This window comes from Peromyscus maniculatus, chromosome 15 (assembly GCF_049852395.1).
Source record: "Peromyscus maniculatus bairdii isolate BWxNUB_F1_BW_parent chromosome 15, HU_Pman_BW_mat_3.1, whole genome shotgun sequence".
Classification (NCBI taxonomy): Eukaryota; Metazoa; Chordata; class Mammalia; order Rodentia; family Cricetidae; genus Peromyscus; species Peromyscus maniculatus.
Genome location: NC_134866.1, coordinates 18,823,410 through 18,837,830, shown reverse-complemented (window position 1 = coordinate 18,837,830; position 14,421 = coordinate 18,823,410). Strand labels below are relative to the sequence as shown.

At 37.1% G+C, this 14,421-nt stretch overlaps 1 protein-coding gene across 3 annotated transcripts in view; it reads left to right on the top strand.

Annotated features, from left to right (window-relative positions):
- Positions 1 to 14,421, top strand: part of Cdh12 (cadherin 12) — a 993,285-nt gene that overhangs the window by 369,445 nt on the left and 609,419 nt on the right. The gene's annotated exons all lie outside the window — the stretch shown is intronic.

The window sequence follows — 14,421 nt, the reverse complement described above, 5'->3', positions numbered from 1 at the left end:
CTGCTGGCGTCCTAGTCCGGGTAGCAACTTCTAGCCCGGGCCTAGGTCTGTGAGCAGCTTGCCTAAAGCCGGTGCTACAAACAACTCAGACCTGCCCTGCCGAACAGGGCCCTGCCTGTAAAGCACGTGGTCGGAGCTTAAGGAAGCCAGACCCAAGCCTTGACTCGGCACAAGAGGGAACACGTGGCTGCATTTAAGCTTTAGTCGGCTACGCTTTCTTGTGCGTTCTCTCTTTCCTCTCTCTCTCTCTCTCTCTCTCTCTCTCTCTCTCTCTCTCTCTCTGGATTTACACCTGGGACACTAGGTGGCTGCTTTGAAAATCCCCTCGGATTTCTACTGTTCTACGCAGATTTGGTAAGTCATAATATATCAGATATTTTAAAGGAAACTATCTAAAAGAGAATTTTTTTCCACATTAAAAAACAAATGGGTTTTATGTGTACATTGGAAGAAAATTGGTTTTTGTTCGAAATTTTAGGCAGTCTGGCAATGGAACAACTATATAATATTAGTATTGGTGGAATTATGCACCTCATCACTATAATAATCCACATTTTAATATTTAAAAAGATAGTCAATTTAAGTGCCAGGATAACAGCGTTAGAAGAACTTGTTAAACCTGTAAAAATTCAGACAGAAGAAATTAACAGTGAAGTTGTTTCAAGTCGGGATCATAAGGTTGCAGAAAGAAAGCCTGTTTTCACACAGTCACCCTTAATTTATCCTGTAACAGTACAGCAGATGCCTGATCAAATGGCTACACAAAATACTTGGGCTCCAATTGAAATGTTGGATTTAAAAAGGTTTAAGGAGGCAATAGTATCTTATGGCATGCATTCCCCATATGTAAAGCAAATGTTAAACACTTGGTCAACATATAATAGGATAGTACCACAGGACTGGCGGGACCTCGCACAAGGTGTTCTGGAACCCAGCCAGAGACTTCAATTTCTGACTTGGTTTAAGGAGGAGGCTAAAAACATAGAAAAACAATGGAGGGATAAAGGAGTACAAGTTTGCCAGGATCAGCTTATGGGCGAAGGCCAATATGCTTCAGCACAAGCACAATGTTTATATGATGTCCAAACCCTAATTTTATGTCGAACGGCAGCCTTGAATGCATGGGACAAAGTTGAGGAACCAGGAAAAAAATCTGAGTCATTTACAAAGGTGAAGCAAGGCCCAAAAGAGTATTTTACAGATTTTTTACAAAGACTGGCTTCAGCAGTAAAGAGAACGGTCTCGGATTCAGAAGCTGGTAAGGCAATAATTGAATCTTTGGCCTTTGAGAATGCGAATGCAGCATGCAAAAGAATAATCAGGCCATTAAGGGCAAGATCTGCACCTATGGAAGATTGGATTAGAGAAACAATTAATGTTGAAGCTGATGAGCATGATGATACATGGGTAGGAGAAGTAATTTCAAAAGGTTTGAGGAGTGTTAGATGTTTTGGATGTGGAAAGCAAGGACATTTGAAAAGGGACTGTAGACAGGTCATTTCCAGAAACAATGTTTCTTCAAGGAACAATGGCAACAGAATGCCCCTTCCTTCTGGAGTATGCAGAAGGTGTGGTAAGGGAAAACACTGGACCAACGAATGTAGATCAACAAAGGACAGACAGGGTAATCCTTTGCCTCAGTCTTCGGGAAACTCCCAGAGGGGCCTCAGGCAGGCCCCCAGTGCAAATCCAGTTCAAACCTTCCCGGCAGCCATAGAGGAAATGCCTGCTCTGGAGAGCGATTAAATAACCAAATGCCTATTGGAATAAATCATGCTGGTCAGAATGATGAAACAGAGAGAATAGAAAATTCAGGAGAAAACATAAAGAAAATTTTTTGGCAAACTTCTATTAATGAACAAAGACCAAAATTAACGATAAAAATAAATGGTGTTTTGTTGTCTGGTCTGGTAGACACAGGTGCGGACGTTACCATAATTGCACCAGAATTTTGGCATCCAACTTGGCCTCTTCAGGAGGTAAACGTTCAACTGTTAGGAATTGGGACATTATCTCAGGTGAAACAGAGTGCAAGATGGCTCGAATGTATAGGTCCAGAAGGACAGAGAGGAAAATTAAAACCATATGTGGCTAACATAACTATGAACCTGTGGGGTCGAGACTTGTTGCAACAATGGAATACTCAGATTAACATCCCTCCAATCTCAGAAACAAATCATAAACTAGCACATGTTACTGAGAGAAATATTAGAAGATATTGTTCTAATGAGTGGTCACCAGCCATCCATATTATACAAGAACAGGGCACAATAACTGACGATCTTCCAAAGACACCAACAGCTCTACCTTTAAAATGGTTAACAGACAAGCCTGTATGGGTCCAGCAATGGCCTTTAACAACAGAGAAACTCCAGGCTTTAGAAGAGCTGGTAGAAGAACAGTTAAATGCTCAGCATATTGAAGAATCAACCAGCCCTTGGAATTCTCCTGTATTTGTTATTAAAAAGAAATCTGGTAAATGGAGAATGGTAACAGACCTTAGGGCAATTAACAAAGTAATTCAGCCAATGGGTTCTCTACAATCTGGGATGCCTTTGCCTACTCTGTTACCAAAAGGATGGCCTCTCATAGTTATTGATTTAAAAGACTGTTTCTTTTCAATACCCTTACAAGAAAAAGACAGAGAAAGATTTGCTTTTACAGTGCCTACTTATAATAATTCTCAACCGGTTAAAAGATTTCAATGGAGGGTCCTCCCACAGGGAATGTTGAATAGCCCAACTCTGTGCCAATATTTTGTACAACAGCCATTGGAAGTGATACGTAAAAAATTTCCTAAATCTATAATTTATCATTATATGGACGATATTTTACTAGCTGACTCAAATGCAGATACTTTAGAAATAATGTTTGAAGAAGTAAAGAAAATTTTGCCTCGCTGGGGATTACAAATTGCTCCTGAAAAGATACAAAGAGGAGATTCTATTAATTATTTAGGATATAAAATAGAGCTACAAAAAATTAGACCCCAAAAGGTGCAAATTCGGAGAGATAGACTACAGACTCTTAATGACTTTCAAAGATTATTTGGAGATATTTCTCATCTACGAACTATTGTTGGGGTAAAAAATGATGAACTGACTAATTTGTTCAAAACCTTAGAAGGTGACAAGGACTTAAATAGTCCAAGAGAATTATCACCTGAAGCTGAGAAAGAATTAGCCTTGGTAGAAAAGAAAGTGCATGAAGGACACGTGAATCGTATTGATCCAAAGCTGGATTGCATTTTGGTTATCTTACCTTCTAGGCGTTCTCCTACTGGAATATTAATGCAGAGGGAAGATATTATATTGGAATGGATATTTTTACCAAATAAACCAAATAAAAAATTAAAAACTTATGTGGAAAAAATCTCTGACTTGATTTACAAAGGAAAAATGAGACTTCGTCAATTAGCAGGCATAGACCCAGCAGAAATTGTCGTACCATTAACTAAGGAGGACATTGAAAAATTATGGACAGAAAGTGAACCTTGGCAAAGAGCTTGCAGTAATTTTTTGGGAGAAATTAACAGCAAATATCCCAAAAGCAATAGAATTGATCTTATAAAGAGAGCTGATTGGATCTTGCCTCGAATTGTACGGCAAAAACCCATATCTGGAGTTCGTACATTTTATACAGATGCCAACAAAGAAGGAAAGGCAGGTTACAAATCAGAAAATTTAAGTAAAGTGGTTCAAAGTCCGTATAATTCAGTTCAAAAATCAGAATTGTATGCTATTCTGTTGGTATTAATGGATTTTTCAGAACCTCTCAACATAGTAACTGACTCTCAGTATGCTGAAAGAGTGGTGTTACATATTGAGACTGCAGAATTTATCCCTGATGCTTCAGAATTAACTTCACTATTTATTCAATTACAAGATACAATCAGGAAAAGGAATCATCCTTTATATATAACTCACATTCGATCCCATACTGGTCTGCCAGGCCCTCTAGCACAAGGCAATGATGAGATTGATAAATTATTGATAGGAAATGTGCTGGAGGCCTCAGAATTTCATAAAAAACATCACGTTAATAGTAAAGGTTTAAAAAAGGATTTTTCCATAACCTGGCAACAAGCCAAAGAAATAATAAAGAAATGTCCTACTTGTTCCTTCTACAATCAGACGCCATTACCAGCAGGATGTAACCCAAAGGGTACTCAGAGAAATGAAATCTGGCAGATGGACGTGTTTCACTTTGCAGAATTTGGAAAATTGAAATATGTACACCACACTATCGATACTTATTCAGGATTTCAATGGGCAACTGCTTTGAGTTCTGAAAAAGCTGATTCTGTAATCACTCATTTGCTAGAAGTTATGGCCATCATGGGTATACCTGCACAAATCAAAACTGACAATGCTCCATCATATGTCTCTGTTAAAATGAAACAGTTTTTTGCTTATTACAATATAAAGCATATTACAGGCATACCACATAATCCTACAGGTCAAGCAGTTATAGAAAGATCAAACAGAACTCTAAAGGATATGCTAAATAAACAGAAATGGGTAACAAAAACCCCCAGAAATAGACTGCATAATGCTCTTCTAACTTTGAATTTTCTGAATGCCAATGAGAAAGGAACAACAGCTGCAGAGAGACATTGGATAATAGAAAAAACTACAGAATTAAATCAGCCTATATACTTTAAGGATGTGCTGACCTCAGAATGGAAACCAGGGTATGTATTACATTGGGGACGTGGTTTTGCTTTTGTTTCTACAGGAGAAGATAAGCTGTGGGTACCATCAAAATTGATAAAGGTTCGATCTGAACAAGAGAGACCTCTTAATTAGAGGAGGTGATAGTTCATCAACCAGCATGAACATCCAATTTAAACTAACTTGTATCAATAAAACATGCCTTTTCATTTCATCAGATAATAACTTGCCAAAAAGGAACATCCCCAAAATTAGTCTTGGGGAAAAGTTTTTGTTTTTGTCTTTTAGGAGAATGAAGGTTAAGGAATCTGAAGAACACTGGACAAATGAGACAACTGAAGAAAAGGGACAAATCATCTATCCCAAGAAACAGAGTGAAACGGTGTATGGGTATATATTATCTAAAAAAAAAAATTTTATGTCTTCCTAAATGTTTGTTTCTGCTTTTCTCTAAAGATTTAACACTATTGGTCTTCTAACAGTCCCAGTTCAATTAAAATTTAAAGCTGACTTTGGAGTTGGAGAATGGCTCTCTCCTTCTTTAAAATCAAGCATGTTGTTAAAAGGAAAATGCAAACTCCCTGTATCATGCCAGAATAAGAGCCATCTTCTGCTATGGTACAGGACAAAAGCAAAATTAATTAAGGGACTATTCTATTACTAATCTCAACTCTTTGATTCTATTCTGATTCTTTAAACTTTTCTCAAAGTATAAATTTTATATCAAAATTTACAAGATTAATATATATATATATACATTTTAAACTTTGTTAAGATATGAATGGTCACATAGAGTACTAACTAATTCTAGAAAAAAGGCTAGCTGCATATATATGTTTTTGTGTTCGAGTCTCTTATCAGTTTTCTGCAGGAAATCACGGCCAGGCCTAATATCAACTGAAGTCTCCAGAAAGAAGATGGGGCCCCACAACAACAACAATTCCACGTGGACAATAATAATATCATTAAGCTGACAAACATCATCCACAGATCAGCTTTGAACTACAAGGTGCTCAGAGCAATTTTGAGATGACTAGCTGAGATGATCCAGTCTCAAAGACTACTTGAATAAGGACTTGAGATAAACCCTGAACTTTGGCATTATACACAGACTGGATAGTGAAGGATATAGTTACCTCTCTTAGAATTTGACAATTAACCTAAAATTTTTCTTTCAGGATAAAGAAAACTTCGCCCATACCCAGCAGGAAGCAATTTTAAGAATACGACGCCCACATTCCCAAAGAGGTGGTGTGGGGCAGGTGGTTTTTTGGTCTTTTTAATGGGTTCTGGGTCTGGGATAATTTTCAGTATTTAGGGGGGTTGGTTACAAGTTATTGTCAATGGTTAGGAAAAAGGCTAAGCAAAGGAGATTAGATTTAAGGTTCTTGTTTAAAAAAAAAAAAAAAAGAAAGAAAGAAAGAAAGAAAGAAAGAAGGAAAGAAAGAAAGAAAGAAAGAAAGAAAAAAAAAAGAAAGAAAAGAGAAAGACAATTACTAGTTTTAAATACTTTACATTGGATTGAATTGTTTTATATTGTACACAAATTTGAAACTGATATTGTTAGAAAATGCTATATGTATATTTCTAATTGTATTGATTCCATCCATTTAACAATGTAATGCAAATTTCTGATCCTTGAATGTTATTATTATCAACTATTAGGATATAAAGAAATGAAAGCTAGTAGTTAGACATTATCATAGAACTTGTAGTCATATTGGATATGTTTTAAAAATTGAGCAGAGATGTTTTAGACAGGTCATCTTCAAACCCTTCAGAGATCTACAGAATATGGCATTTAAAATGTTTTAATAACTTAGAAAATTTTTCTTTTTTGAGACATGTCGGCTCCTGGCAGTACCAATCTACTTTAGAGAAAATATGGGCATTGAAGAAACTGCATATGGAGTCAACTTTCATTCTGGCAAAAGTTAGCCATTGGACAACAAAGTATCCTCGAATCAACAGGACAAAATGGACAGACAGATCACGAAACAAAGGACTACTGATTCTTGCCAAAACAAGTGTGGTTATGGCTTTATCAAAAGGCATCTTCTGAGGCCAGGACAATATGGCCCCATCCCTGAAGTGGCCTTCGCATCCGGAAAAGGTACGGTGCCCTTTTCTTCGAAGGCAGCTTAACAGGCAGAGGGCCGATGGATTCTGTTGTACAATGGAACAGCAGCTGAAAGCTCATGCCTCTCAAAAGTAGACTGGCATTTAATAGAGGGATGTGGAGAAGAAGGGGATGCTGAGATGAAGCCATATATACACAGCCAAGAAGAATGGACAGCTGAATTAAAAAACTGTCAACAATTTCCAGAATTTAAAATCCTGAATCATGACAGGACACTAGTGGAATTCAGGTGTTTCTGGTACGTGGACTGCTCTCACCCAATGTGAGGTTGAACTGTTGACCTTGTGTACATCCTACTTCACAAATGAGTCTGTCAGATACACTAAGCCTATAGGCTGAAGATGATGCCCCAACACTGCGGAGAAACCTCAGGTGACTGCCCAGGCAGCTGGCTGTTTCTGTCAACTCACAAAATTTTTTTGGAAGTTGCTTGCATGCACTTCCTGTGTTTATTTTTGTTAGCTAATATTATTCCCTTCTTGGGTCTCTGAGGGAGTTGAAGATTAGTTAGTTATGGTTGAAGATTAGTTAGTTATAGTTGAAAATTAATTAGGATAGAAAGTACATTAGATACATCTTGGAATTATCAAAATAGGATAGATAATGGAATTATTTTCTCTGATTCGTCAAATACCTGTTTAGGTATTTATTACTTGTATATATTGTATATAGTTATTGTACTTTTGTATATAGTTTTTCTTTTGTTAGTCATAACCTTTTGCTTTTTTTCTTTTTATTAAAATAGAAAAGGGGAAATGTGGTGGTAATCTAATTGTATTGAAATATTATTTTGATTTGTACTGAAATATTAATTTGATTGTATGTTAATAAATAAAGTTGTCTGGGGGTCAGAGCTATTAGAGCCATAGCAAGAGTGTGGCGGTGGTGGCACACGCCTTTAATCCCATAGATATCTGTGTGTTCAGGGTCAGAGCTATTAGAGCCATAGCAAGAGTGTGGCGGTGGTGGCACACGCCTTTAATCCCATAAGATCTCTGTGTGTTCAGGGATACAGCCAGCATTGGAGACATATGCCTTTAAGACCTAGGGGGCTGTACATTCAGACAGTGACGAGGCAGTCATGTGTTTGGGTTTACAACCAATGAGAAGGCAGAACAACATACTTTAAAAATACGAACCGACAGGAAGTAGGTCTCTTTTCGCGAAGCTGGGACAGCAGGAGGAAGGGTGAGATTTTAGCTCTGAGCTCTGACCTCTCGGCTTTCTATTTTACATTGTTTCTGTGTTTTTTATTTAATAAGACGGTTGGTTACATCTACACATCCTCTCATCTCCCTGATCTCCATCTCCCTCTCCCCCAGATCCACTATTTCCTCCATTTCCCTTCAGAAAACAGCAGGCCTCCAGGAGACAACTAAAATGACAAAACAAGACAGAAGCACATAAGACACAAGGCGAACGTCCTCATATTGATGCTGGACAAAGCAACCCAATAGGAGGAAAAGAGTACCAAGAACAGGCAAGACTCAGAGATATCCCCAAACACCAAGCTAACAGCCATAGTATGCATACAGAGGATCTAGTGTCTGTGAGCCCATATGAGCCCTGAATCAACCAAACTCACAGAGATTTAAGTGACAGGCATGTTATTTATTATTTAAAATATTTGCTATTAAAGTATAATTCTGTCATTTCCTTCTTTCCCTTTTCCCCTCAAACACTTCCCATACACTCACCTTGCAGTCACTCAAATTAATGGTCTCTTTACTTTAATTGTTTATATACACATAAACACATATATACTACATTACTTAGGAATGTGTACATATTGTATACATATATGTCTATATTCCTAAGTATATAAATGCATATATGTGTGTGTGTTTATATATGTGTTTACACACACACACAAACACACACACACATACACAAACACACACACATGTATATATACCTAAGTATATATATATTTCTGATATATATATATATATATATAATATTTCTGATGTGTGTGTGTGTGTGTGTGTGTGTGTGTGTGTGTATGCGTGTGTGTGTGTGTGTCTCAATTAGAGCTGGGTACCTCACAGCTAGTTATTCTTTGTTTTCAGACACTTGTGGATTTCTGTGGTGGTCTCCATCTGCTGCAAAAAGAAACCTCTTCAATAAATATGAGCTACATTTACTTGTGGGTATATGGATAAATATTTAGAATCCAGATATTGCTATCTGATCAATTTAGTCCGGGTGATTCAGCTGGCTGTGTGTTGTGGGTGTGTAGACAGGTTACTTAACTGTCTTCAATTAAGAAGGTTTGCCAGGTCATCTCTTCTCCAATGCCTTTGCTGGCCAATCTACTCAGAGTAGGTTTCCTAGGTATTCCCTGGAACCATGAGATTCTTTTGAGATTATTTAGGCGGCCTCAATTGCTAATTTGACTGAGAATTTACAAGTAGCTTCTTGGACTGCATGGGACAGACCTAGGTCCTCTGTATGTGGGTGACAGTTGTGCAGCTTGGTCTGCTTGTGGAGCTTCTAGCAGTAGGATCAAGACCTGTCCCTGGAGCTTGACCAGGCTTTTGGGAAACTATTCCCAGTGCTGGGATGCCTCACCCAGCCTTGATGCATAGGGAGGATCTTGGTCCTACCTCAACTTGATATGCTATCCTTGTTGCCTCCCATGGGAGTCCTGCCCCTTTCTAAACAGAGAAGAAGGAGCAGTAGATCAGGGGAGGTTGGGGACGGAAACTCAAGGAAAGGGGGGAGAGGTAACTGTGGTTAGTATGTAAAGTAAATGAAAAAAAATAATTAAAAAAAAGTAGCTTCCTGGCTGCTTCATAAGGACAGGTGGAAAGGTTGTTAAGTTGACATTCTAACACAGGAATTTTGTGGATAAGTGTAGGCTACTGGCAAAACATACTTCAGATGTTCATGACAGGTATGAAGGCTACTGGGTAACCAGTGGCTTTTCCCACTGATCACTTCTTGATTCAAGGTTAGTTCTGAGTCACAGAAGGGAAGTGCTTTATTCTCTTCCTTATAAAATTCTCAGGACCCCTTATTTTCTACTGTTTTTATGTCTTAGATTTCTATTTCAACTTCTTCAGGCAATTATTTAGTGCATCTTATTTTGGGCCTAAGTTGTGAACAGAAACTGACCATCTACTTTATAGTGATCCATTGTCTTAGTTATGGTTTCTATTGCTGCGAAGAGACACTATGACCAGGGCAACTCTTACATTAAGAAAACATTTAATTATGGTGGTTTACAGTTCAGAGGTTCAGTTCATTATCATCACAGCTGGAAACATGGCAGCATGCAGGTAGACATAGTGCTAACTACATGTTGATATGAAGACAACAGGAAGTGGGGTGTGATACTGCATTGTATCTTGAGCTTAGGAATCCTCAATGTCCACCACAACAGTGACCACTTCCTCCACCAAGGCTATACCTACTCCACCAAAGCCACACCTCTTATTAATGTCACTCCCTATGAGCTTATGGGGGCCAATTATATTCAGACTACCACATCCATCTTGTTCAAATCTGCCATCAAATTTGTGTTCTTAATTTTTCTAAAGTACAGATCTACTCATTATATAAGAACACTTATCAAAATCAAATTACCGAGTGTTGGCTCATTAGCCAAAATTTACAAACTCTCCATAAAGAAAGTTTTATTCTAGGTAGACTTTAGACCACTAATTTACTAGATTCCCCCAATTCTGTGTTGAATTCCCAATTTCTTATCGTTCTGAAGGATGACTTGAAAATTCTGTCTTTAAAAATAGAAACACACTAAGATGAATCAATTAGGGAGGATCATAGTCTAGTACAAATGATAATTTTGAAGGAAAAAAATGAAGAAACACAGAAACAAAGTGCTTATGTGACAAAAATGCAGAAAATGGACTTGTGACATCTGGGGGTCAAGGAGCAAAGATTGGCAACAAGCCACTAGAATTACAGAATAAAGTTAGTTACTCTCTGCTAGGTTTGAAAGAGAACACAGCCCTACTTACACATTGATTTTAGATTAATAACCTTCGAAACTGTGTGAAAATAAATTTCTTTACCCTATGCTACCCAATTTGAGGTTCTTTGTCATATGGGGACAACTGAGCTAGGCATGGAGTATCTGTGGTGCTTCTCCTGGCAATTATAGTAGGCCTTGTTGTGAAAGAAGAACATGATAGCTCCATTTGAATTATACTGCAGCTCAGTATTTCAGAATAAACATCAGTGCCTGCGGTTTCTGATTGCTTCACCCTGGTGAGGGCTGCTGTATCTTCAAGAGATAGATTATACTTGATGTCTTACCCCAACCCCTACTTTAAAAAGAGAAGCAAACACATCATTTCCAGTGCAATAATCAGGGAGTGTGTCCCTTTAAATTCTACTAAATTATATTATTAATCTTACTAAAAGCTGATTTATCTGCTCCATCTAAATTGCCATGAGCACAAGTTATTTGTCTACTCAAGGCCCAGCAGAAGGCAGCCATTTAGAGTCCCTGTACCTATAGAAACATGTATCATTAGCTAAAGGAAATATATCAGAATTTCACCTAAATTATATCAGATTTGAGTCTTAAATGAACTAATAATTTAATGCTGTAAAGTACATTCATGTGATTTACTTTTGTAATTTTCAAAATCTACAGAAACTATATTCCTTTTTTTAATTCTCAGAGGAATAACACACACATATACTCACATATTTCCTTATATTAGAAGTCATTATAGCCTGTGCTATTTCAAATATAGATTTCCAAATACACCATAATTCTATGTATTAGAAATCATGGAATGTAGGAAAATATAGTGAGTAAATATAGGAGCAACAAAACTTAAAGTTCATAAGACCTAGGAAAATCTCAATATAACTTTTGTCCATTGCTGTGTGGAAGAGCTTATCCATGTTATCTTACAAAAACTACTTAATTCTAGGGAGATTTTTAAGGCTTGTTTGTTAAACAGACATTCTTAAAGTTTGATTACATAATGGTATTTTTAACTGTTTATTATATAAAGTCATTGATAATAAATACTCCTAACATATTTGTTTTGAATTATTGTATGGCATCTGCTAATCTCCAGGTTTACTAGTTATATATTAGTTATTGCATTTCTTTGGATGAAATATTATGTAGTGGGCTGGTCCAGTAAATCACAATTGAACCTCTGCCCACAATTCAAGTATGTCAGGTGGGTAGTTTAGAATCCACTGTGATTTATGTGTTTATAGAATAGGGATTCACAATCAATGCTAAGCAGCTGTTTGTTTCCATACACAGTCAATTATTGAGCATTGATCAGAAAGTAAAACACTATGCTGTTCCAAATTTCTTAACTTCATTGAAAGCTATTTATCTCTTATTCCTTTTCAATTGTCTTTCTTCATTTGGATCTCATGTACTTTGTATTCATACTTTCTCTTTATTTGCAGATTTCATTTTTAAGAATATGGTTTACAGACTACCAAAACTGTGAAATGTTGACCTCAGTGCCTTGGATTGTAAATGTGTTTACCCATTCACAACTTAAATATTATATACTGTTACTCATTTCCAGCTTTATGTTTTTCAAAGTTTTTGTGTCGAAATCATAATTTAATTACATAATTTTCTATAATCTATAATTGACAATATTTTGTGGTTAGCAGTTATTTGCTTGGCCTACAGACAATTCTCAATTTTTTGTGAAAATTTTTGGAATATTTGCTTATATCAATTTGTAGACCTTGACTCTTAGAAGTTCTGATACTATAGTTTTACTTTGGTCACAATTTTCCAGGTAATAATGCTGATGGCCTGATTTTGATTATTTTTATATGCTTGTTTGTAGTAATACTAGAGATTAGAACTATGGTTTTGAAAATGCTGAAGAAGAAGACTGTACTCCATGCTCTCTTTCTACTCTTGATATAAGAACTTGATATAAGATCTCATTAAATATTTCCATCAATTTTGAAGTAATTCTCTATGCCAAGTATACTTGGAACATGTGATCTTTTTACCTCAGCCTCTCAAGTACTTGGATCACATGTTTGAACCACCAGCCTCAAACTTGAAATATTCTTTTAACAAAGTTTATTATTCTGAATTTTATCTGCTTACATCTTCAATCATTCGGATGCTATAATTTTATCTTATTGGTAAAAGCTAATGAAGCTTCTTCTCACCACTTGAGCTGGTGTCATGTTTAAATAATTCCACATCAACAATAATGCAGAACATCTATCATGGCTCTTAACTCTATTGCTTCTAATCTCCCATTCCATAGGTAGTGTCAAAAGTATGTATCAGATTGTTTAGCATTTTCAAACTCTCCCCCATTTCACTTACAATCTTTAAAAGTCTGAAGATGCTCACTCTTATTTCTATTTTATTGTAGTTTTCAACTGGTTTTTCTTTGACCCCCAGTTTTATTTCTATTTATTAATTTGAATACTAGTGTCCATTACTAGGGTGTGAAGATTTCTGTTAACCCAAATTTATCTTCTAAAACCCTAACTCCAGGTGTGATGTTATCATATATGATGAGCACTTGTGAGGTGATTTGGTTTGGATTAAAAAATGAGAACACTATCATTCTGATTGCACCAATTAGACCACCACGAACTGGGCTGTATGACCTATCAGCCAGGAAGAATGCGTGCAATGGCTATGAAGTCTTTTGGCCACTTGGTGTTGAAATTACAACATCCAGAACTTGAGAGGTGTCAAGGCACTCTCATAGTATTTGGTTGTAAGCAGCCTTTTCACGGTGAAGGTCTTCTTACAGAGCATTTCTCCTCTCTTTTGTAGAAATCTCCTCAGTATTGACTAACTCTGAAGGACAACTTTAAAAGGAACATATTTGTACAACAAAAGAGCTGGAGTGCTGTTTTATTAAGATTCATGAAATACTGTCTGTTTAGTACAGAAATCATTTCTTAAATGAAAATTGAACTGGAAAGCTAATTAAAATGATTGATTTCTAATAACTGAAATAAAAGAAAATTCAAATCTCTTTTCTTTTGCTTCATGGACTATACGTTTCAGTGAGTGAATAGCAGAATTTGGGAAATAAATTGCTGTTAAATTACATTTACTTACACTGAATATTTATTTAACCTTTCTAAAAAGTATATCTGGACCCATTGTCCTACTGCAGCCAGGGGTGTCTTGAATTCCATGTTACTACCAAAGGCCACTCTTATGTCCCTGGTGTGTGCTACAGCCTGAGGTTGTGTTGATGTCAGTGGTTCATGCTGTGATGGTGCCCGTGGCCTGTGGCCTCCATTGGTGTCAATGCTCTGTACTGCCACTGGAGAACAGTCTGAGGTCTGTGGCACATGCTGACCCAGGAGACCCCGTGAATGATTGTGGTCTGTGCTACACAAACCATATGTAAGTCCATGAGCTGGGCTCCCACTGACTGTAAGGGACAAGGAAGCTACTTTTGCCATGATATTGATGACTGCAGACTCACAGTTGAGAAACAGCCAGAGAAGGCTTCTGTGACAACCCCAAGCCCAACCCCACCCCATGCAGAGCCTAGACAGAAAGCCATGGAAGAGAACTCTTAAAATTTGTGACGAGAATGCTGTAGTGCAGCTCTCTAAAACTGATAGCTTTCTGGTGGGGATGTGGGTGGTTAAAGA